At 35.9% G+C, this 24,357-nt stretch overlaps 1 protein-coding gene across 1 annotated transcript in view; it reads left to right on the top strand.

Moving 5' to 3' along the window:
- Window positions 1–24,357, top strand: part of TENM1 (teneurin transmembrane protein 1) — a 1,381,582-nt gene that overhangs the window by 647,857 nt on the left and 709,368 nt on the right. The gene's annotated exons all lie outside the window — the stretch shown is intronic.

Genomic DNA, 24,357 nt, shown 5'->3' with positions numbered 1-24,357 from the left:
TCTTTCTCCATATCCATCCCATTCATAAAGGAATCCAATGGAAATACTAAGACCTACCCTTGGTCTCACCTTACTGAAGTAATTTAATCAAAGGCCCTTAACTGATGTAATTTTAATCAAAGTGTTCTACCTACAATAGGCTCATACCCACAGTAAGGGATTAGCTCTAAAGACATTATCTTCTGGGGACCACCCAGCTTTAAACTGTCAAAAAAATTATAAATTCATAATTACAAAGACAATGATTAGTAAGTCCTAGTGGAACTTTTAAAAGGGATATAAAAATTCCATATTATGAGAAGAAATATATATAATTATTTATATTGTATATATAACATAATATATACAACAACCAGAGAAAACACAGACCACATCAATTAAGAGAAAATAAGTAACAAAATATATAAAACCTTAAAATATCACATAATGTAAAGCAAAACATAGCCATATTAATAATTATTATGGGTAAGCACACTATGGCAGAGACAGTTTTCTTCCAATATCCATTATATACTATTTTTTTATAATGAATACATAAATGTGACCTGGGCTTATGGTCACCCAGATAAGATAAATTTTAATTTTCCAGGCTCTCTTGCATCTAGATTTGTTCATTTGTCTATATTCTGGCAAATGTGATATAAGAAGAAGGAGTATGTGAAATTTCCAGAAAGTATTTTCAAAGAGAGGGCATATTCTCTTCTTCTCCTCTTTTCTTCCTTCTACTATTTGGGATAAAGGTGTGATGGCTAGTGTGATAACAGTCCTTTTGGACCACAAGATGGAAGCCATGTGTTCAGGATGGCAGAACAATAAAATGGAAGGAACCTAGATCCTTAATGATTTAGTGATTTTGAATCTGCAATACCATCCTGGACTACCTATTCATATGATTATATCAGAGATAAATAAAAAGAAATGTAATATTAATGAATACATTCATCTACTAAAAGAAATTCTCAAACTGAATCACAAAGGAAATCCAAATATATGAGAACCATCTGTGAGAGCCAGAATTTTAAGATGGCTCCTGTGATCTTCACCTCCTATGTTACTCCTGTGATTATGTAAGGTTACAAGATAAAGGGATTTTGTAAACTTAATTCAGGTTAATAATTATCCTTAAGATTAAGAGATTATCCAGGTAAGTCTAATCTAATCACATGAACCCTTTAAAATGATAGTTTTCTCTGTCTAGTAGTAGAAAGGAATATTTGGAATGATTTGAAAAATGAGAGGGATTCAAAGTGAGGTATGTTCTCTGTTGCAGAGATTGAGAAAGCCATAGGATAAGGACTTGGGAGGGGCTTCTATACCTGACATTGACCCCTGGCCAATGTGCTGGCAGCACAAAGATGGAGACCTCAGTCCTACAACCACAAGGAACTCAATTTTCCCACCAAGAGGAATGAGTGTGGAAGAGGACATTTAACTCCAAATGAGAATGCAGCCTGGTCAACAGCTTGATTTTAGCCTTGTGTTAACCTGCATAATTTTCTGCTATTGATCCTTTTTTCCCAAGTCCTAATCCTAAAGTTATTTTATTTTTTCCTGTCTCATTTTCAGGATCTAAATCCAAAAGCTTCATTCTTCATATACACTATGCTTCATGCATTACAATTTTGAAATACAAGTTATATCAATCTGCTGTCTTCTCTCCAATACCACCAGCCTAGTCCAAGCCTTTATCATTTGCAATTGAATGACTCTAGTAATATCAAAGTGGACTTCCCTTATTCACATTCTTTCCTTCTCCCATTCCATGGACTACTCTGTATTTAAGCTTATACTGTTTAACTCTGCTTTTGTCGTATCATTTCTTTATTCTAAAATCTTCTTTAATGTCCTAACTTATAATAAATTTAAATTCCCATTCCAGGAATATAAAATAATCAATAATCTTACTCCTAATCTCTCCAATATAATTTTCCTATGCACAATTTCTATTATAGTCAGTATTGTCTCTTGTTGTCTTTACTTGTGTTGCTCTACTCAGAATGGGTTCTAATCATTTCTTTGGTTATCCATATCCCATCCCTTCTTCAAGGTTTATCTCATATGGGATGTTTTAGTTTCCTGGTATGCTCAAGCAAATACCATGAAATAGGTTGGGCTAAACAATGGGCATTTATTAACTCACAGTTTTGAGGCTAAGTTATAAGTTCAAATCAAGGTATCATCAAGGTAATGCTTTCTCTCCAAAGATTATGGCATTCTGGAGATGGCTGCATGTGTTCCCAGTTCTTTAGCTTGTCATGTGGCAAGGTACATGTCAGCATATTCAGGTTGCTCCCTTCTCTTCTGGGTCCCATTGATTTCATCTTCTGGCTACTCCTTCTGTGGCTTTTTCTCTGTCTGAATTTCATTCTGCTTATAAAGGACTCCAATAATAAGATTAAGATACATATTGATTGAGTTGGGTCACACCTTAACTGAAATAACCTCATCAAATATTCTTATTTACAGTGGGTTCCCAGTCACAGGAATAGATTAAGTTAACATGTTTTTTTTCTGGGGCACATACAGCTCCATTATCACCACTGTGTGGGATTGTCAGAGTTCTCCTTACTATATGTTCCAGCCCATACTGACTTCCCTTTCTTCACCCCTGTAGTACTCATATGCCATATGCTATAGCATCTCAAATAGTTTTTTAAAATCCTATTGTATATATTATCTTATATTTTCCTATGTGTGTGTGTATAAAATTTCCAATCTCTATGACTAGACTATAAGATCCTTGAGGACAAGAAGCATATCTTGCACTTCCTTGACAGCCCCACAGTACTTAGCACAGTGCTCCATCTAATACAAACACTTGGACAGATTTCAGGCAGTAAGGTAATTTAATAAGATATTTGTTAGTCAGGAGAATCCTTATTCATGACTCTTCATATCATACAATATGAGTAACTGCCTTACCTACCTATGGTTATAAATGCATATATTTAATAAACCATTAGTAACCTAAATACATTAGACGAATTGTATTGTTAGGTCCCTTGTTTGCTTTGTTTTACTTTCCATTCCCCATTTATCTCCATTATTGATTTGATCAGAAACTGAGAACATTTGATGTTGCTGAATTAATTTTGAATATATTTATGTAACAATTCTATATGCTATAATTACAGGTTTGTGGTGGTGTTGCACATGAAATGAAATGATAAAGTGATAGACAGTTAGTGAAGACTACTGTTGTAAGATGGATATAGTTTTCACATCATTTATATAATAGCCTAAATTGTTAGGTTTACTGGTGGTTGATTTTCTTTGTGGTATGTTTCAAGTATCATTCTTTCCAAAACCTACCAAATATCCTCCCTTTTTCTTATTTCCTTGCATGTGTGTATACACTCCATGAATATGTGTATTACTTAACACTCTTTCATTTGCAAATGACATATAACTCGGTCTGTAGTAAAGAAAGGGAGAATGCTTTATGCACATAAAAAAAAAAAAACAGTTGTATGTTTAGCTTTAAGCATGGCTTGATCAGGGCTCAATTTACGTCGCCAAGATCTGATTTCTCTCTTTCTCTTGGCTCAGCTCTACTTTCTTGACATTGACCACATTGTAAAACTACATAATGGTAGCAGAGACTTTTCTATGGGAGAAGGATACTTATTCCCAGAAGCTCAAGGAAAATTCTAACTGGAACACATTGCCATTGGTTTGGTCACATGATCAATCCAGAACTAATCCCTGTTCCCAGAGGAGTGAGATTCACTGATTGTTAGGCTCATAAAGGGCCAATTAGGGCCCACCTGTGGGTCTCCTAGAGTCAGCTCCTGCTGCAGGGCATTTAGTAAACACCCAGAGCTATCTGGAGGTAACTGAACACCTGTTTGTGGCCTCAAGGAGACCAAAAGAGTTTCCTGCAACATCCCTGAAGGAATGGAAGGAGGAGACTGTTCATGTGCAGAGAAGATTCATAAGTAGAGCAGTCCACATCATGGAGGCTGGTGCCCATCCTCCACTGGAGGCACAAGCCACCTCAGGAGTTGTTCTGCAGCTGGAACTAAAAGCTTCATTTCCCACATATGGAGGAGGAAGAGACAGTTGGACTACAACTTCAGCTACTGATGAGAAAATTTGGCAGGCTAAAGTATAATCCTGAGAACAACTGAAGTTTGAACCTGTCCAAGTCAGAAAGAGGCCAGTAGCCACCATCTTAATTCTGTGCCTGGCACAAAGGAAAGTGGGGCAGACTGAAAATCACAGTGCTGGTATGGACTGGCTTCTTTCCATCCAGATCAGATTGCAGCTCTAGCCTAGGCCCCACCCCCACCTCTGGCAGGGAGGAAACTGGGGAGACCTGCGCCAGCCTCTCCAGGAAATTACCTGCCAAGCCTTGGAGGCTGTTGATTATCCTGCTCTGGCAGTGCAAGCCACCCCAGGAGCTATTCTGCAGGTACATTTGGCTGGCACAGACTGAATAATTGGAAGTCAACTGGAGCAACTGCAGTCATCTTGGACCACTGCATTGATTGCCACCCACAGGGGATAATGGGGCATGAAGCTTCATCCATCTCTCTGAGCAACTACAGTCTAGGTCTGCAAATCTTGGATTATTACGCGTAACTGTGGCTCTGTCCCTAACCCTGGAAAAGAAGAAAGTTGGGAGAAGCTTCATCAGTCACTGGGGCCATGAGGGCAGCTTGAGACTCCACAGCTTACTGCACCAACTACATCCTTGTCTCCTACTGGACAGCCAGGAAGGGAGAAAGGGCAGGAAGACCTAAACTAAAGAGAAAAACTGCACCCGGAATAAATACTCTAGGAAGCCAGATGCCAAGACAACAACCAAAAATTACAATCCAAACCAAGAAACAAGAAAATATGGCCCAATTAAAGGAAAAACATAAGCCTCAAGATGACATAAAGGAGTTGAGACAACAATCATAGATATTCAAACAAATATTAATAAATTCAATGAGATGACTAAAGAGATTAAGGATATTAAGAAGACATTGGATGAGCAAAAAGAAGAATTTGAAAGCCTACATAGAAAAATAGCAGATCTATCAGACTGAAAGGTGCAGTAAATGAAATAAAAAAACAATGTAATCACATAATAGCAGATTAGAGGAGGCAGAAGAAAGGATTGGTGAGCTTGAAGAAATGGCCTCTGAAGTTGAACATACAAAAGAACAGATGAAGAAAAGAATGGAAAAAATTGAACAAGTTTTCAGGGGCAGCAAAAACAGGCAAACATATATTTCATGGGTGTCACAGAAGGAGAAGAGAAGGGAAAAGGGGCAGAAGGAATATTTAAAGAAATAATGGCAGAAAATTTCCCATCCCTATTAAAGGACATAGATATCCATGTCCAAGAAGTACAACATATTCCCACATGAAAAAATCTGAATAGACAAACTCTGAGACACATACAAATCAGAATGTCAAATGCCAAAGGCACAGAGAGAATTCTGAGAACAGAGAGAGAAAAGCAATGCCTATCATATAAGGGATACCCAGTAAGATTAAGTGCTGATTTCTCACCACAAACCACAGAGGCAAGAAGATAGTGATATGATATATTAAAGATATTACCAGAGGAATAAATCCCAGCCAAGAATCTTGTAACTGGCAAGATTGTCTATCAAAAATGAGGGTAAGTTTAGAATATTCACAGATAAAAAGAAACTGAGTGCATTTCTAACCAGGAGACTAGATTTTCAGGAAATACTAAAGGGTGAGCTAGAGCCTGAAAAGAGAAGACAAGAGAGAGAGGCCTAGAAGAGAATCTAGTAATGAAGATTATACCAATGAAAGTAACTAAAAGTGTCAAAAGAGTGATGAAAACAAAATCGACTGATAAAACTCAAATAGGAATAAACTTAAACAATGATGTAAAGCACTTATATTCAGAAACCTGCAACTTAATGTTAAAAGAAATAAAAAAAGACCTAATAACTGAAAGAATATTCCATGCTCACAGATTAGAAGCCTAAATATCATTAAAATGTCAATTCTACTCAAATTGATATACAGATTCAATGCAATCCTTATTTTTTTAAAAAGTCCACCAGCAATTTTTAAATTGAAAACATGATTGTCAAATTTATTTGGAGGGATAAGAGGTCCTGAATAGCCAGAAACATCTTAAAAAAGAAAAGCAAATTCTCATCTCCAGACTTTAAATCATATTAACTAGCTATAGTTGTAAAAACAGCATGGTGCTGGCATAAAGACAGACACATAGACCAATGAATCCAAATGGATGGTTCAGAAACAGACCCTCACATGCATGGTCAAGTGCTTTTTGACTACCCTGTCAAACCCACACAGCTTGGGCAGACAGTTCATTCAACAAATGGTGCTGAAAGAACTGATATCCATAGCCAAAGAAAGGAAAGAGGACCCCTATCTCATGGCCTATCCAAAAATTAACTCAAAATGGATCAAAAACCCAAAAATAAAAGCAAGAACATAAAGTTCATAGAAGAAATCGTAGGAAAATATCTTCAAGACCTGGTGGTGGGTGGTGAATTCTTAAAGGAGATAAGAGGAGGACTGCAATTGACTACAGATGTTTAATGTATGCAGAAGTTTTAATTAGCTTTGATGTAAAAGTGTGGAAATCTATAGATTGAATGGTAACACATAGTGAGTAACAGCTAGTTTATAAATGGGGATGTGGCTGAAAATGGTCATCTAGGGATGTAAATACCAATTGACAGAATGCTAGAGAATATTCTAGGAACTGAATAACACAGTAAACCAAGAGGTTGATGAGAATTGCAGTTGATGGTACAGATGCAAGTGTGTCCTTTGTGAGCTAGAGTAAATGTACATCACTATTGCAGGGTGGTGAATGTGGAGAAGCTTGGAAAAATACAACTGGAGTGACCTATCAACTGTGATTAGCAGTAATAATATAATATTCTTGCTTCTATGCCAAAGGTGTACTGTCTAGATGAAGGGGCAATTTGGAAAATCTATGCCAAATGTATGCTATGGATGTGGTAGCAATCAGATTTTATTATCTTATCTGTAAAAAGTGCTCCATCATGTTGTTGTATGTTGATAGAGGGGTATTGTTTGTGAATTCTGCACATGTATATGATTGTTTTATAAGTTTAAACTTCTGTCATAAAAATGTATTTAAAAAATTATAATAAGGTTGATTGGGGAAAAATACACCAAATGTAAGGTAAGGACTATAATTAGTAGTAAGATTTTGAGAATATTCTTTCATAATTTGTAACACACATCTCACAACAATGCAAAGTGTTGCTGGAGGGTTGATGTATGTGAGCCCTGTATGATGGTATATATGTTTGCTTCGTAAGTTCACAACTTTTACTATACATTTATTGTTTATGTATGCTCATATATAAATGATATAAAGATAATAATAATAATAATACCGTGGGTTGGGGGGAAATACTTTGGTTAGTAGTAATATTTTGACAAAGATCTTTAATCATTACTTAAAACTGTTTAACAACAATGTAAGGTATTGGTGGTAGGGTAAGCAACAAGAGTCCTGTATGATGTTTTATGGATTCACAACTATTACTGTACACTTATTGTTTATGTATGTTTATGTATGAGTGATATTCTTCAATAAATTTTATTTTAAAAAATTTTTTAAAGTAGTTTGGAAAAGTACTGGCTAGAAAAATCAAGAGCTCACAATATTTGACCTAGTGACCTAGTGGTTTATTTCCTTGATCTGTGTCTAATACACAGATTGTCTCTGTAATGTTTTGGGTTTGTTGTTGTTTTTTGTATTTGAAGGTGCGTTTATTTGTTGAGCCTCATTATTTTTTTCTGCATTCATTCAACTAGAGATATAAGAATAAATGAGACTATCGTTCCCCTTCAGAATACAATATATTTTTGTCATTCTATTCTCTTTTTTAAAAAGAACCTTTAGATTATGTAAATTTTAGATAAAAAATATAGGGGATCCCCATATACCCCACCCCTTTCACCTCCTCCACTTTCCCCCATTAATGACATCTTTCATTAGTGTGGTACATCTGTTACATCTGATGGATACATATTGAAGCATTGTTACTAACCATAGCCTTTAGCTTACATTATAGTTTACACTTTGTACTGCACAATTTTATAGGTTTTGACAAAATATATAATGTCCTGTATCTGTCATTGCAGTGTCATGCAGGACAATTCCAACGTCCCAAAATGCCCCATGTTTCACCTACTCATCCCTCTCACTCTCTTCAGAATCTCTGATGGCCACAGCTTTTATATCAATAATACAAGTTCTTCCATTCCTAGAGTAATAATAAGTCTACTTTAGTCCATAGTTGCATTCTACCCTTATGATTGTTCATTTTTCATTCTTGAGGATTGTGGGATGGCGATGTCCATTCTGTTTCTGATTGAGATGGGGCTTAGATCCCATGGGGCAGGTGAATGGAACTCTTTTGCTTGCAGTTGTGGATAATCTCTGCTTTTCAGGATGTTGTGTTAGAGTGTTCTTTTCTTTGTGTTTTATTAAACATATTCATATGCCATACAATTCACCCATTTAATGTCTATAATTCCATGGTTTTTATTTTTTTCACAGAATTGTACAACTATCACCAAAATCAATTTTATAGATTTGCCTCTTCTGGATATTTCATATAAATTAAATCAATATATGACCTCTTGTGTCTACTTATTTCACTTAGCATGATGTTTTCATGGTTCATCTTCATTATAGCATGTATTAGTATTTCAAACCTTTTGTCTTTTAAATGTATGAATATAGCACATTTTGTTTTTACATTCAATTGATGGACTTTGGGTTGTTTCCTCTTTTGTCATTCTGTTTTCACAGGGAATTTTCTCTTTGATCGTTTTCTCTACATTTTCTATTGTTCCACCTTGTTGATTTTATCAGCTTTGAGCTTCATATGCACCATTTTTTCACAGTTGAGAATTATTCATTCTTCTGAGAATGAGATAAATATGGTTTTGCCTTAAACCAAAATAATCTTCTGGTTATATCTGTAGTCATGATAAAACTTTCCTCCATTCTCTGTGAGATGTAGAAGGAGTTCTCAGATCAGTGGCTTTCAAGCTTTTTCATGCACAAGCCACAATTAGAAAGGTATTTTCTATTGTATCCCAGTACATCCTTAATAGGTTTGTGTGTGCATATATATATATATACACACACACATATTAGTTTCACAAAACAATACTTACCCTTACTACTTGCAGTTCACTGTGATATCCTACCCTACCCTGTACTATCTTGCCCTCTCCTCTCCTCTCCTCTCCTCTCCTCTCTCCTCCTATTCTTTTCTCTACCCTATCTTATTTGATTCTGTTCTTTTAAGAGTACCATTCATTACTCCACATGTTGATTTTACAACCCACTAATGGGTCACCACCTGAAGTTTCAAAAAATCACTTTCCAAAAATATCTTTCCTCATCTTCTGAGATGATGGCTAAATAATTATCTATTCTTGACAGATACTTATTACATAATGGCAGATAATAGAAATCCCCTACTTGAACACCTCTGTTTTCAACCTACTGTTCTTTAGAAGCAAAAGGGTAATTATAGATACAGTTTATCACCTTGGGAACAAGTCATTATATGATGAACTAGAGTAACTGTGCTATGTCTATTATCCTCTTTTCCTGGGAATTAATTTCCCTATTATAGACCATACTTCTTTTGTACCAGGACTCGAATATTAATATTTACTACTTAAATGTTGCTACCATGACAAATTATTTTTTTAATTGATTTTGTAAAAATATTACATTAAAAAATATATATATGAGGACCCCTTCAACCCCACCACCCCCACCCCACCACTTCCCCCCCAGCAACATTCATTCCCATCATCATGACACATCCATTGCATTTGGTAAGTACGTCTCTGGGCACCTCTGCACCTCATGGTCAATGGTCCACATCATGGCCCATACTCTCCCCCATTCCATCCAGTGGGCCCTGTGAGGATTTACAATGTCCGGTGATTGCCCCTGAAGCACCATCCAGGGCAGCTCCAAGTCCCTAAGATGCCTCCACATCTCGTCTCTTCCTGCCATTCCCCATACCCATTAGCCACCATGTCCACTTTTCCCACTCCAATGCTACCTTTTCTCTGTGGACATTGGATTGGTTGTGTCCATTGCACCTCTATGTCAAGAGGAGGCTCAGATTCCTCATGGATACTGGATGCAATTCTCTTGCTTTCAGTTGTAGGTACTCTAGGCTCCATGGTGTGGTGGTTGTCCTTCTTCTCCATCTTAGCTGAGTGAGGTGAGTCCAATAAATCAGATTGTAGGTGCTGGAGTCTGTTGAGGCTCAGGGCTTGGCTATCACATTGTATGACAAATTCTTTATGGTCCTTTTCCTCTGTATTTTAAAGGATTCCTTAAGAATGTCATAATGGTTTCTCTGGAGTGAAAGGTCCTAATGAAGCACAAGCAAAATATTTCCTATCTAGACTGGAATAACTTAAAGACTTCTGGAACTAATTTCTCATATGATCTACTTTACTAAATTTTTCTTTAAGACCTAGGTTCTAGAAGGAAGGATAATTGACAGAAATGAAATGGCAGTAAAATGTGTTTTAAGACATATGATCATATGATATATTATAGTGACCTACTTAAAAAACTGCAACCTCCACCACCTTACGTAGCAGCACTTCATATTTCCTAAGTGGAAGGACACTTGTCCTATAATGACTCTATTGCTGCAATTACTTCTCTACCTTTCCCCACATCTTCCCAAATGCATATAAACTAGGACAGCTCCTCCAAATCACTTACCTGTCTTGTATATATAAATCTTCCTTTACCCTTGCTTTTATTTTCTCTAAGAGTCTTCCCTTACCTCTTCCACCCATGCCTGACATTTCCAGAAAAGTCCAAATTTTACAATTAACAGGAAAAACAATCTAGGCTAGAAGGGACAGAAACTTCAACTTTACTTTTTTTCTCCTCATCTGTCATACTGCTTGCTCAAAAACTTAATTTTAATTGTAAAAGTACTGCAAAATTAAGATTGAGAAGTAACCACACAAAAGGGAGGGCTCAAGGTATTCTAAAAAGGCAGAAAGTTAATATAGTAAACCCTTCCAGTCTGATACATGCCCTCCATTTCACTTATTGAAACGCTATCCTTTTAAATAATCTGTATTTTCATCTTGGTTCATCATGGTAACAGCTCCATTAAACATTAAATTATAGTCATTTTTGTGCAGTTGTTGCCATGGGTAGAGAATTTTATACAAGCAGTACATTTAAGACATGCACAAGAATGTCTGGGAAAAAATGGTTTTGTATATATACTTTCCAAATAGAAAGCAATGACCAAATCACATAAGAAAAGAAAGAAAAATCATAAATAAAGATTTAGGATATGCTTCTATAGCTAAGGCTTAGTCTGAGTTCATTTAAGAGCTATGACTTATAAAGGTAAAGACAAGATAATTTGTATTCCAGTTATCAAATGCAAAATATATGAAAATCTCACAGACCTGTGAAATATCAAGTACATTTGCACTTATTCTTTGGTACTAATAACTTTATTTAAGCCAGAACATTTCAAAATAACAATGAAAATTACAAAGGTAATAATATTGTAAACTGGTCTTGAATTAATGCTCTTGTTTTCTTTAGGGATGTTGAGTAATATTCAGTCTTCAAGTGTAAGATATTCTTTACTAATCCATTTGCAAAAAAAGAGATCATTTTAACCCTTCTATTTTATATTTTTCTATTAACATACCAGGCAATGTTTAATGCAGTATAGCAGGATTCATCTTATCTTTTATTGAATAAGTTTATCCTATTTGCCCAGAGTTAATGCATTTTACTATTTTGAAAATCATTATTTGAACAAATGCATTTTTCAGTATTTTACCTAATGACAGTTCAGAGTATCTATTTACCTGAAGGATGTCTTTAGATTTTAAGATTCCTTCCCCAAAATAGTATTTAAAAACATAATTTTGGTTGCTCTATTTCAGTAAGCTTTTAATAATCACCATTTTAATGTTTCTTCCACCGTGAGAATGATATTATATGTACTAGATTATAACTTTTTTAGTTTGGAATGATAAATCTGTTTCCCCATAAGAATATCTACCTGAAATATTTTGCCTCAATTTTTCCAACAGATAACTCATCTGATACTTTAACTCCATAGATCCTTGACCTTCTTCAGGCCAGCAGTCATTGCTGCTACTCTACTTCAGCAACTTGTGTCCACTCCTGCCACTCACTCACCTCACTAAATTGCCTTTGGTCTCAACAAGATTTTTAGGCCCTCACTTGTTAGCATTTGATTGGCTCCACTGAATGTTTACTTTCTTCTTTCTCTCAATATGCTGATTCTAGCCAAAGGAAATTGCTTTAATTCATGCCTTGGAAAATTCAAAGTATTCAACTGTAACAAAGCCCTCAAGAATGCTCACCCATCATTTTACTTTGTCTCTAAATCAGCTCCATTTCTAGTTCTCCATTCTTATTATTCCAACCCTATTCTTTTTGTACTACTTACTATGCCCTCACCCTCACAGATGGCAGAATATCTTAGTTCCTACCTCTTAGAGAATATAGAGACCATCAGGTATTCAGTCCTTTCAACTTCCTGTCCCCCTACATTCAACATATCTACTTATGTGTATTCTGGTTCATAGTCAGGATTAGTCTTCTTCCTTTTCAAAGCCAAATCTCATTTTGGATTTTGAATCCCATATACTTACCAACTCCTCTGGAACTTAAGCCTTCATTCCCCTCTCATATCATTAACCTCTCCATCTTCTTGTAAATATTTCCTCCTTTAGCATTAAGTTCTGTTTTCATGGTTCATTCCTTAATTTCTTTCAAGTCTTTATTCAAATATGACCTACTGTGTGAAGGCCTTCCCTGACCATCCGTTCTAAATTTACAACCTCAGATTCTCTATCCACACATATACTCCCTATCCTCTTTCCTGGATTTAATTTTTCTCTTTAGCCTTTGCCACTATCTAACATATCTTAATCATTTGTCTAATTATTTATCTGTCTTCTACACTAGAATATAAATTCCATAGTGGAGAGATTTTATCTAAATCCTTATCAACTAGAACAATGTATGACACATAGTAAGAAGAAGGTAAGTATTTATTGACTAAAATGAATAAACCATACATAATTTGACTTCCGTTTCATTACTCTATCATAGTAATAAAGGTCATCACTGACATAAAGGCCAAATCCAGTAATCTCATTTTAGTTCTCATCCTACTTGAACTGTCAGTGGAATTTAGTACTGGTGTCTGCTCGTTCCTTTGAGAAAAATGATTTCTCTAGTGTTTTAGTGTGCCATAGGCTCCCAATGCAAAAATACCAGAAATGTGTTGACTTTTATAATGGAAATTTACTAGGGTAAAATCTCACAGTTCTGAGGCTGTGAAAATGTCCAAATCAAGGCATCATCAGAGATGTTCTGTCTTGCTAAAGGTTGACTGCTCCACTGTTCCTGGACTCATGCCACATGGCAAGGCAAAATGGCAGTTGGACTGTGCCTTTTCCACGAGGCTTGCTTTTTCCCCAAGCTCAGCTGTGGGCAGTCAGGCATATGGCTCATCTCTCCCCAGGCCTGGTCTTTTCAGCTTTGGACTGCTCAGCTCATTCCAACCTCTGACCTCTTTTGCAACCTCTCAGGGTAACTCCATATTTCTGCAGCTATAGATGATAACTGGAGTCCTCTCTCACATGGCAGGGTAAAATGGTAGCTCTCTTACTCTGTATGTCTCTGCACATTTCTTCTGTTTATATAAGACTCCAGCAAGAGGGCCAAGATCCACCCTGTGTCACACCTCAAGGAAGTACTATAATCAAAGGTACCCCACACAGAATTTAGTCCAATCTAAGGGTCCTACAATTTAATCAAAGGCCTTTAACTGAAACAATCTAAACAAAAGTTCCCTTAACTGAATTTGACCATATAGTTTCACACATACTATAGGTTTACAGGCACAGGAAAGACTTAGCTTTAGAATATAATTTTCTGGTATCCACAAAAGACTCAAACCAAGACAATCTAGTTTCTCCAAACTTTTTGAACTTCTTCACTCATCATTCTATCCTTTAAATGTCAGTATATCAGTGTTCCCCAGATATATGTCCATGGCCCTTTTTCCTTCTTTTTTTCTATACTCTTTGTAATAAATATCATCTATAGCCACATTTTTAAATATCACCAGTGATTCCCAGTTTAGACCATTATTTCCTGCCTTCCTCCTGAACTATATCTAACTGACAGTTGGGTATCTTCATGATGGTTCAACACAATCAGAAACAGTTTATTATCTTTCCATCTTCCTGAATGTCTTATTTAAATCAATGGTGTCAACATCTATCCAGTCTCCCAAGGAATACAAATGTTGAATTTATTCTAGTTTCCTTCTCCCCCACTTCCAATTCTGCTTCAAAGTAGTAACAAATCTACTTACTAATTCCATAATAACATAGCCCCCTTTCTCCATCTCCACCATCCTTGCCTTAGTTCAAGCCTTCATAATTTTTCATCTGTGATATAACCATGGTTATTGTATTAGTCAGTCAAAAGGGGTGCTGATGCAAAGTACCAGAAATCTGTTGGCTTTTATAAAGGGTATTTATTTGGTGTAAAGACTTGTAGTTCCAAGGCCTTAAAGAGTCCAATCAAGGTTGATTTCTCACCCAAAGTCATTTGGCACATGTTGAAGCAAGATGGTGGGCAATGTCTGTGATGGTTCAGCCTTCCTCTTTCACTTAAGGCTTTGTGGGCCCAGCTGCTTCTGATCTCAGCTGTAGGCTGGAGGGCTCATTTTTTTCTGACTCAGCTGCTCTGGTCTCTTCACAAGGTCAGCTGTAAACTATTAGGCAAATGGCTAGTCTTTCCTGGGGGCTCCAGCATCAAATCCAAGTTCTCTCCTCTGCCATGTCTTTTTCTTGTATCTACTTCTCTGTTTTCCTTGAATGAGTGTCCATTTATATAGCCCACCAAAAGAGAGAGGACTCAAATCTGCATGCTTTAATGGTGTGATTGAATCGAAGACCTAATCTTAACCTAATCAAGGACATGTAAAACCTTTACATTTAAATCAATCAAAGGATATCATGCCCAGGGAAAAAGACCAGTTTACAAACATAATCGATATCTCATATATTATTTATCTTATAAATAATATAAAACTGCCACAGTTACTAAACTCTTCCACTTTTGGGCCTGTCCTCATCCAATCCAGCATTCACTATCACCAAAAATACCTTTATATCCACTATTACCAGAAACAACTTTGTCAGTGTAAATCTTCTCAGGCTAGTCCCTTCTTGAAACTTCCAAGTAAAGACCATTATACTTCAAAATAAAGTATTGTATGGCATAAAATCTAGCTGCAACCTATCCCTCCAACCCCTTTATAAGCAATTTAATTTATCCACTTTTCTTCCAAGTACACCAAGTACTTTCATAATTCTCCACATATAGGTCCTTCTACCTGAAAACTATATTAAAAGAGTAAATACTATACAGTGTGTTATGATGATTATCAGATAAGGGGCACAAATTAAAAATAGAAAAATGGGAGCAATCAGTATTGGCTTAGATGGTCAGGGAGGGCTGCATAGAGGAAGTGGGTTTTGAACACTGAATGGGTTTTAGATAGAACAAGAGACAAGGACCCAGTATCTCAGTTGAGGATTATGCTCTGGGCCAATAAGAGAAAATAGGAATGGAACGGAAAGCTCAAATAAAGGAATAGTGAGATGTGTTTGGGAAAGATGAATTTGAACTTGATTGTGGGTTTCCTGAATATCATGAATCTATTGTTGTATCGTGTATGTATGTGCACACGCATGCTCCTTAGATTAAAACCTTTTTATCTATCATTTCACCCCTTCTACCCATTATCATCCTAAAATTGCCAGGTCTTAACTGAAATCCCTTTGATAATCTACCTGAATAATCTTCTTGAATTAAATCATAGGATTCAAAGGATTTGCCCTAGAGTATTCTCAGTTCATTTTGACCTCAGTATCTGATCTCAGGGGCCTAATTTTACATTGTACTGATTTTGATAGGAAAGCAGATAGAAGAGAGGATGCCATAAATGGGATAAAATGTAGATCATGAAGATCATTTTCCTGATGTGGCAACAATTTTCGGCTGAACACATTCAAGTGTCAATAAAAGCTCTAGTGCATCGGGTTCTACAACTTGAATGGCAAATTTTAGTTACAGCATTGAGTATTCCTCTTGTTCTCTGGTTGTCTCCTTACTCAGAAGTTTAAGTTAATTAAACTTGGCTCTTCTAATGTCCAAAGGCCAATTCTAAATGCCTGCAGTGAGAAAAATAACCTATAAAATCAGTTAAAATGCACATTCTAGAAGAATTATCACAATTGATAGTGATACTTCCTAAAGTCCTTTTGTCCTAGTAGTCCTGCTTTTTCTGTACTGTTTTTCTAATTATTACCTGTTGAGATTAGTGATTTGCCCTTTGCTTTCTGGCATCGCACATTGTACAAATGTTTTGTGGTGGAACTTTAATTTGTTCATGATGGCATTCTTTCTGGCTTTGCCCATGGGAAAAATAAAATTGAGTAATTTTTCCTCTAGCCTACTTCAGCTACATATCCTGTCAGCATGATGTTTATCTCAACTTATCTATTGATGATTACATTGATTGTGTCATATTCTAGTATGCAGCTCAGTTCTTCTTACTTTTTAGTTTTGTAGGGTTTACCTCCTTTCAAAGGAAGCCAGTGTGAATCTAAAAATCAGAGATATGGTATTTGGGTGCAACTCAATGAGAAAATTACGTGAATGGTGGAATATATAAAATTGTATGATAATGAGCCATATTGTAGCCAGGCTCTATGGAAGTAACTCTTGCTGAGTTTTGATTTTTAATCACTAAAAATGAGTGCTGGAAAATGTAACATATTTGGGGAAGAGAAGTGAGATCAGACTTAGTCTCTTTTGGTAGATGTCCAGACCACCACCTTCTTTTCATCACTAATTTTAGAAGTACTTTCTGAAAGAGAAGTGGGATTTTAAATATTGGATCATCCATTGATTTTTCATTCTTTCATATGTCCTCTCAAAGACAGATTTTGAGTATGAATCCTGACTTAGCTACCTTACTAGCCAGCGACACATTAGGCACATTTCTTAATCACTGAAAGTCACGACATCCACATTTATAGCCACTTCATAAGAGTTATGCAAGGACTGTATGAGATTAGGGATGTAAACATACAGAATGGTAAATAGCATAGAGAAAAATGATTTAGAAAGTTCAAGTATATCCATTTGGTAGTGGTTTGGTGGGAGGGAACTGGTAGATAAAGTAGCTGATGGAGTGTATTCTCTTGTTTTCCAATAGTTGGTATAGCACTGAGCAGATTGTTAGAATAAGGAAATGGTATTAACTTTGTTATTGCTGTGGAACAAATTATCATGAACTTAAGGGTTTAAAACAACAAACACTTATTATCTCACAGTTGTGTGTCAGGAGTGTGGGCATAGCACACACTCTGCTCAGGGTCTCATCAGGCTAAAATCATGATGTCACCTGGGACTGGGATCTCATCTGAGGGCCCTCTTCTGAGTTCACAGGTTGTTGCCAGAATTCAGTTCCTGTGGTTGTAAGATTGAGTTCCCTGATTTCTTGTTGTCTGTCAGCCAGGATTACTCTCTGCTACTATAAACTGTCCTCAGGTCTTTGCCCCATTTACCCCTCCACCCCTACATAGAACTTCTCATGACATGGCAGCTTCTTCTTCAAAGTCAGAATAAGAGTCTCTTAGTACATGCTAGTAAGCCATATATATATTAACTTATTATTAGGGATATGTACACACATATATCCCTAATAATAACTTAATATCAGATGTCTCTGATTTCTTTTCTCTATGTGTACGATTTTTAAAACTAGTTAGTGTTTTGGATATTATTCCAGAAGTATTTTATTATAAGAAATATTAGTTAAACAAATAACACATGATTATATGCTTATTGTAAAAAAGAAATAACTAACCCCTATAAAAGTATAAAACATAAAAGTCCTTCATTTTTTATCTCCACTCTGTCTCAACATATACCCCTCTCTAGAAATGGCCAATATTAATAGTTTGTTAGGTATTCTTCTCTAATATTTTTAAAACAAAAGGGATCATGTTATATGTATTATTCTGTAACTTGCTGTTTTTTGGTAAGAGTGTACCTTAGAGATGGTTCTCTGTCAGTATAAATAGATCTTCTTCTGCTGCTTGATATTCTTTCATATGTAAGAACAGTCAGGTTGTTTCTAATTTTTCACTTTTATGAGCAACACTGCAACAAATATTCATGTACATACATATTTGTACAATGCTGGAGTAATCTTATAGGAATAGATTCCCTACAAGTGTATTTGTTAGGTCAAAGGGTATACACATTTAATATTTTGACAGGAACAAATATGACAACATAAATCTGTTAGTTAAATACTGATAAATTGTTGTCCAAAAAGACTGTGTAAGTTTACTATCTGACCAAGAATATGTATGTGAGAATGACAAGTTCTTCACAGAAGGGCCTAATCCAATATTAGAAATGTGTTATTCTTAGCAACCTGATAGGGGTGCAATAAAAGTTAGTGAATATGGGGATGAGTAGGATTAAAAGATCACTGGGAAATGTGGGCAGGGGGAGTGCCCATGTGGATGACCACAGAAAATTTAGGTACTCTAATAATGTTTGAAAACTACCACCAAGGCTATATTATGCCAAGAGATGCCATCTCTTATGGCATATAAAATTACTAATTCTATTTCAGTCCACATTGTGTACACATGTACACATATACCGGGAGGAAGGGAGAAGGGGAGAAAATGAGATTGGCTCATTTAGAGAGTGAACATTTTAGAGGTATAAAAATATCACAGAATGTTGGTAATGCATGTTATTAACTCAACAGCTCTAAGAGTCCTTCAAAGCCATTTCTCAATCACCTATGATTACATGATTAGAGACCTCTTAAAACAAGTAAAATAGTTCTGTAAATAAGGTTATCTATCTAAGTACTAAAAAGACTGCTGAGAGCTATCATTTAAAAATGTCACAATGTGTACCTCCAAAGAAGAAATACAATTGCCTTGATAATATATAATAATGCCAAAAGATATTTTGTAAGATGGTATTACTGGTGCTGCATAGAGATTTTCCAATTTGCTGATTATAAAGCCCATTTAGAATCTCAAGTATCTTTCCAAACCATTGAGACTTGTCTAGACCTGCATTTCTTGTTCAATCTTCTGAAAGTAATTATGAATGCTGCAGAATTATTCAATTTTATCCAATTTCTGACAGCTACATTCTGATAAGTACTCCCATTTAGTAGTTCTCTTTTGAATATGTAGGAGGAAAACAGAAAGCAAACGAAACTTCTTTCTCCATAATTTCTGCTTTGCACACACACTTTCAATTAATAATGTCGACAATTTTTGGATCGATCATGGAAAGTGGTAATCTCGGCTTAATCCACTTGGTTTAATCATTTTGAATTACATGTCTAATAATGAAGTTATAGACATACTACACTGACAACACTGAATGTTGCTGATTACAGGACATTGTAGAATAATGATTTGAAAGATTTGGAGATATTTTAAGCACAAGCTATTTTTTTTAAGAAATGATTAAGATTTTACATCATTTCTTAAGTTTAGATATAAATTATTTAAATATATTCTAATTTCTCAAAATATGTCATAGTCAAGCCTTAGTTTTGTACTACACATTGAAAAAGAAAAGCATACACTTAGGAAATGCTGCTTACCATATCCCACTATGGTGACTGACAATATATATCAGCATATTAAAGGCTCTAAGAAGTCCTGTAATAAAGAAACCTGTTCAGATGTGTTTAACCCAAATTTCCCAAAATGTGTCTTGAGAACCCTTTTCTCTCACAAAACTCTTCAACAGTCCCTTACATTAGGAAATAATGATCTAAGAGATATAGGATTAATCTGTATTTAGCAGTAACATATTTATTTCAACATTTTCCATGCTAGTTTCATGTCATTCTTTTATCTATGTGACAAAAATTTCATTCATTTTTGAAAGACAAGTATCTCAAAAATATTAAAATAATATATTTGGATGGAAAATTTATGGCAGCTTTTTAATAAAATATAAATTATAAATTAATTAAGATTGTTGCATTAGCCATGCAAAGGGGTAAAAGAGAATTCTGGATAAACGTACCTCTTTTCTAACAAGAATGTTTGATTCATGTTTAATTTAAAAAATGCAGCCCTCAGAAGATGGCATTTGATAAACCTTCATCTTTGAATTACTTTTTTTCACTGTGTTATCATTGTTGATTTTGCTTGTGAAAGATAATCTAAGGGCACTTCAGGAATTAGATAAAGAGAAATTGCTTGGTCACCTTCAACCAGATGATGAACTGATAACTGGTCTGAAAATTGTAGTCAACTTAAAACAAAACAAAATAAAAAAAGGAAATTACTGTCAAATGGAAGTATAGCTTTAGAAGCTGAACCCTTATAAATTGTATTGATGGAGAAACTGCACCTGAGCCATGGTGAATCACTTCACTTTGATTATATTTAATGTCAATTGGAAATATCCTTGTTCCTTATGCTTTCACTGTATGGCACATTTTTATGCTTCAGCTCAGAAAGACAAGTTTATTGGAAAATAAATTTTCAGTGTTTCATAAGCTGTCTTTAAAGATGCAGTGGTCACCACCTGCTCCTCCACACCCAATGATGTCGTTTTTCTTCCCCACCAAAAGAAGCAGTTCAGCAAAAATGTGAAAAAGTGCTCAAGGTTACTTTTCCCTCTTCACTGTATCATGGGCAAGCCTTACACCTAGTACTCTTTGGGCATATATTTTTCTAACCTCCTTCAAACTACCCACCCTCATCTCCAAATATATTTTTAATATTGTCACAAGACCTGAAATCCCATATTACTCTTTCCTTTGGGACAAATGAATTAAAAATAATTTCTGTGTATGCTATAACTGATCAAGTGAACTTCATGCAAAACTTTATCACCTCTAAGCTTTTTCATAATCTAGGATGCCTGGAAAATTCTACTCCCCTCTTTCTTTTCATTCCATTTATTCATTCCATTCCCAGAATGCCAGACGCCTGTTCATCTTTTAGATCTAAATCTGCTCCAGGAATTACCTACTCTCTTGCATACACATCCAATATCAGCTATAAAAAAGTTTTAAGCCCCAATACGTCTTCCTTGCTTCACACTAAGGACCCATGTCTGTCTTCTATTTCTTTTATCACTCAGGTTGTTCAAAGCACAGTTTGCCTCTCTAGGTTACTTGCTTCAGAGAAATACACCACCAAAGGACTTATGTGATGCTTTAAATATAAAATATTAATTCATCTTATTGTTTGCAGAAAATGTTATTGATATTGTATATTTAAGTATATATGAAAACTTACTTATGCCAAGAGTATAAGTACTCTTAGATTATCTAGGACCTTGTTACTCAAAATGTGGTCCACAGACTAGCAATACATCTGTATCATCTGTAACTATGTTAGAAAAGCAGACTCTTGGGCCCACCTAAGATCTTCTGAAGCAAATGTTTGGATGCACATTAAATTTTGACGTGTAGTAGACCAGGAATAATGCTGAATATGTGCTAGTTTTGTGCCTTCAACATCCTTAGTTAAATCATGAAACATTCAAACTGAACTACCTTTTATTTCCTTGATATGGCATTATTCTTTCAGAACCTCAGGTCCAAAATTAATCTAAATGGCTTTTTTTTACTAAGAGAAAATTTAATTTTAAAAAGTTAATATATTTTCTTGGGGTTCTTGTATTTTTAACCCACCCACAAAGATGCAATAGTTGCTGCAGTAAACAGTGCCTAAGAAGGGGTGCTCCTGAGGGCTCTAGAGACATCTAGACACTATAGGCAGGGCAGACAACCCCCAAGAATTTGGCACACTGTCTGTAGGCCTTAATTTGGAATATATGATAACCTATCCTCCCCCAATGTATCAGAGTTGGACTCATTTATAATTTTCCTACTCATGGTTATTATGTCCCTTTTCTGTGAACCTATAATTACCACTATACCTGTTAAATATGTGTCTCAGAGACTTAAATCTTCCAACTGTTCATAAGTCAGCTGAGCCCTGAATTTCAGTAGAGTTGCAGCCAACACCTACCCTGCAATTCAATGGAATCACCCAGGACAACTAACAACTGGATAATGATGGACAACACGCATCCCAAAAAGCAGAGAGTATCTACAATTGTAAGCAAGACAGTTCTACCCATCTGCCCCATAGGATCTAAACCCCCTCTTAACCAGAAGCAGTGTGGGCACACCATCCCCAAATCCTCAAAATTAAGGAATGAACAAACATAAGTGGGGAATGCAACAATGTACTGAAGTAGGCTTATTATTATTCTAGCAGTGGAAGAACTTGTAACATTGATATAAAGGCAGTAGTCACCAGAGGTTCTGAGGGGAGGGAGGGGAAAGAATAGGTATAACATGGGACATATTTTGGACATTGGAATTGTTCTGGATGACATTTCAATGATGGATATAGGCCATTATACATTTTGTCAAAACCTAAAAAATTGTGTGGTGCAAAGTATAAACTGTAATGTAAACTATAGACCGTGGTTAGTAGCAATGCTTCACTATGTGTTTATGAATTATAACAAATGTACCACAATAATGAAATATACTGTTAATAGGGAAATTGGGGGAGGTGGAGGGGGTGACATATATAGGAATCCCCTGAATTTTTGATGTAACATTTATGTAATCTAAAGCTTTTTAAATAATAATAATAATAATAATGAAAGAGAAAAAGAAAAAAAAAGATGCAGTTGTTCTCTAAGGAAATATGGGCCTATTAGTTACCTGGGATTATTACACATGTGGATTCCTAAGTCACAGGCCCAGAGATTGTAAATTAACAGACTTTTGATGGGTCCATGAATCTACAATTTTAAAAACATGCCGGGAAACGGACTTGACCACGGGTGGTTAGGGCGTCTGTCTACCACATGGGAGGTCCGCGGTTCAAACTCCGGGCCTCCTTGACCAGTGTGGAGCTGGCCTATGCGCAGTGCTGATGTGTGCAAGGAGTGCCCTGCCACGCAGGGGTGTCCCCCACGTAGGGGAGCCCCATGTGCAAGGAGTGCGCCCGTAAGGAGAGCCGCCCAGCGGGAAAGAAAGTGCAGCCTGCCCAGGAATGGCGCCGCCCACACTTCCCTTGCTGTTGACAACAAGAGAAGCGGACAAAGAAACAAGACGCAGCAAATAGACATAGAGAACAGACAACCGGGGGAGGGAGGGGGAATTAAATAAATAAATAAATCTTTAAAAAAATAAAATAAAATGAAAACATGCATAGGTGATTCTGAGGCAGGTGGTCCACAGACCTCATTTTAAGAAACAATGGGGAGGGGGTCAGGAATTTTACGGAGAGAGAATGCAATATAAATATATTAAAATACACATCTGCATCAAATCAATTTTAGATACTTCCTTAAAAATACACCACCAATATTAGATACTTCATTCTAGGGGTCAAGTGAAGAACAAATTTCACTTCCAGTACAACTTTTTGTGTGGTTTTGTTCCTAAGTATCAAATGGCATCAATTTATTATAAAACAAGAGTACAGAAATCCCTGATTTTTTTTTTTTTTGAGGTACTGCTGCTGGGAATTGAAACTGGGATCGCTCCTATGTGGGAAGCTAGTGCTCAACCTCTGAATCACATTGGGTCCCCTGAGTTGGTGTTTTCATTTGTTTGCTTGTTGCTTTGTTTTTGTTTTTAGGATGCACCAGGGACTGAGCCCAGGACCTCACATGTGGGAAACAGGCACACAACTGCTTGAGTCATATCCACTCCCCCTGATTGTTTTTAATTCCACAAATGCCAGCATCACAAAGTAACATGTAAACAAACCTCTATGCTGCTTGATGAATTCTTTCCAATTTTTATAGTATACTATATGGTATCAGTTCTAGTATAAGACTTTTATGCAAGTTAAGTTTCATTCATTACTTTGTTGTTGTTTCTTTCTTTTATTCCTTTTTTAGTTTTATTTTATTTATTTATTTTTTAGTAATAAATTGTCTCTTTTTTTTAAAGATACATAAATCACAAAAACAAGTTACATTAAAATATATAAGAGGTTCACACATACCCCACTTCCCATCACCCCCACCCCCCACTCCTCCCACATCAATAACCTCTTTCATCACTGTGTCCCATTCACTGCATTTGGTGAATACAAACTCTGTATTACTAATATAGCAAAGAGAGAACATTTTCAACTATTTAGTTTATTTAAAACAAGCTGACAGTT

This window comes from Dasypus novemcinctus, chromosome X (assembly GCF_030445035.2).
Source record: "Dasypus novemcinctus isolate mDasNov1 chromosome X, mDasNov1.1.hap2, whole genome shotgun sequence".
In the NCBI taxonomy this organism is placed as follows: domain Eukaryota; kingdom Metazoa; phylum Chordata; class Mammalia; order Cingulata; family Dasypodidae; genus Dasypus; species Dasypus novemcinctus.
Note: the sequence above shows the minus strand (reverse complement) of the source record. Positions and strands in the feature narration are given on the sequence as shown.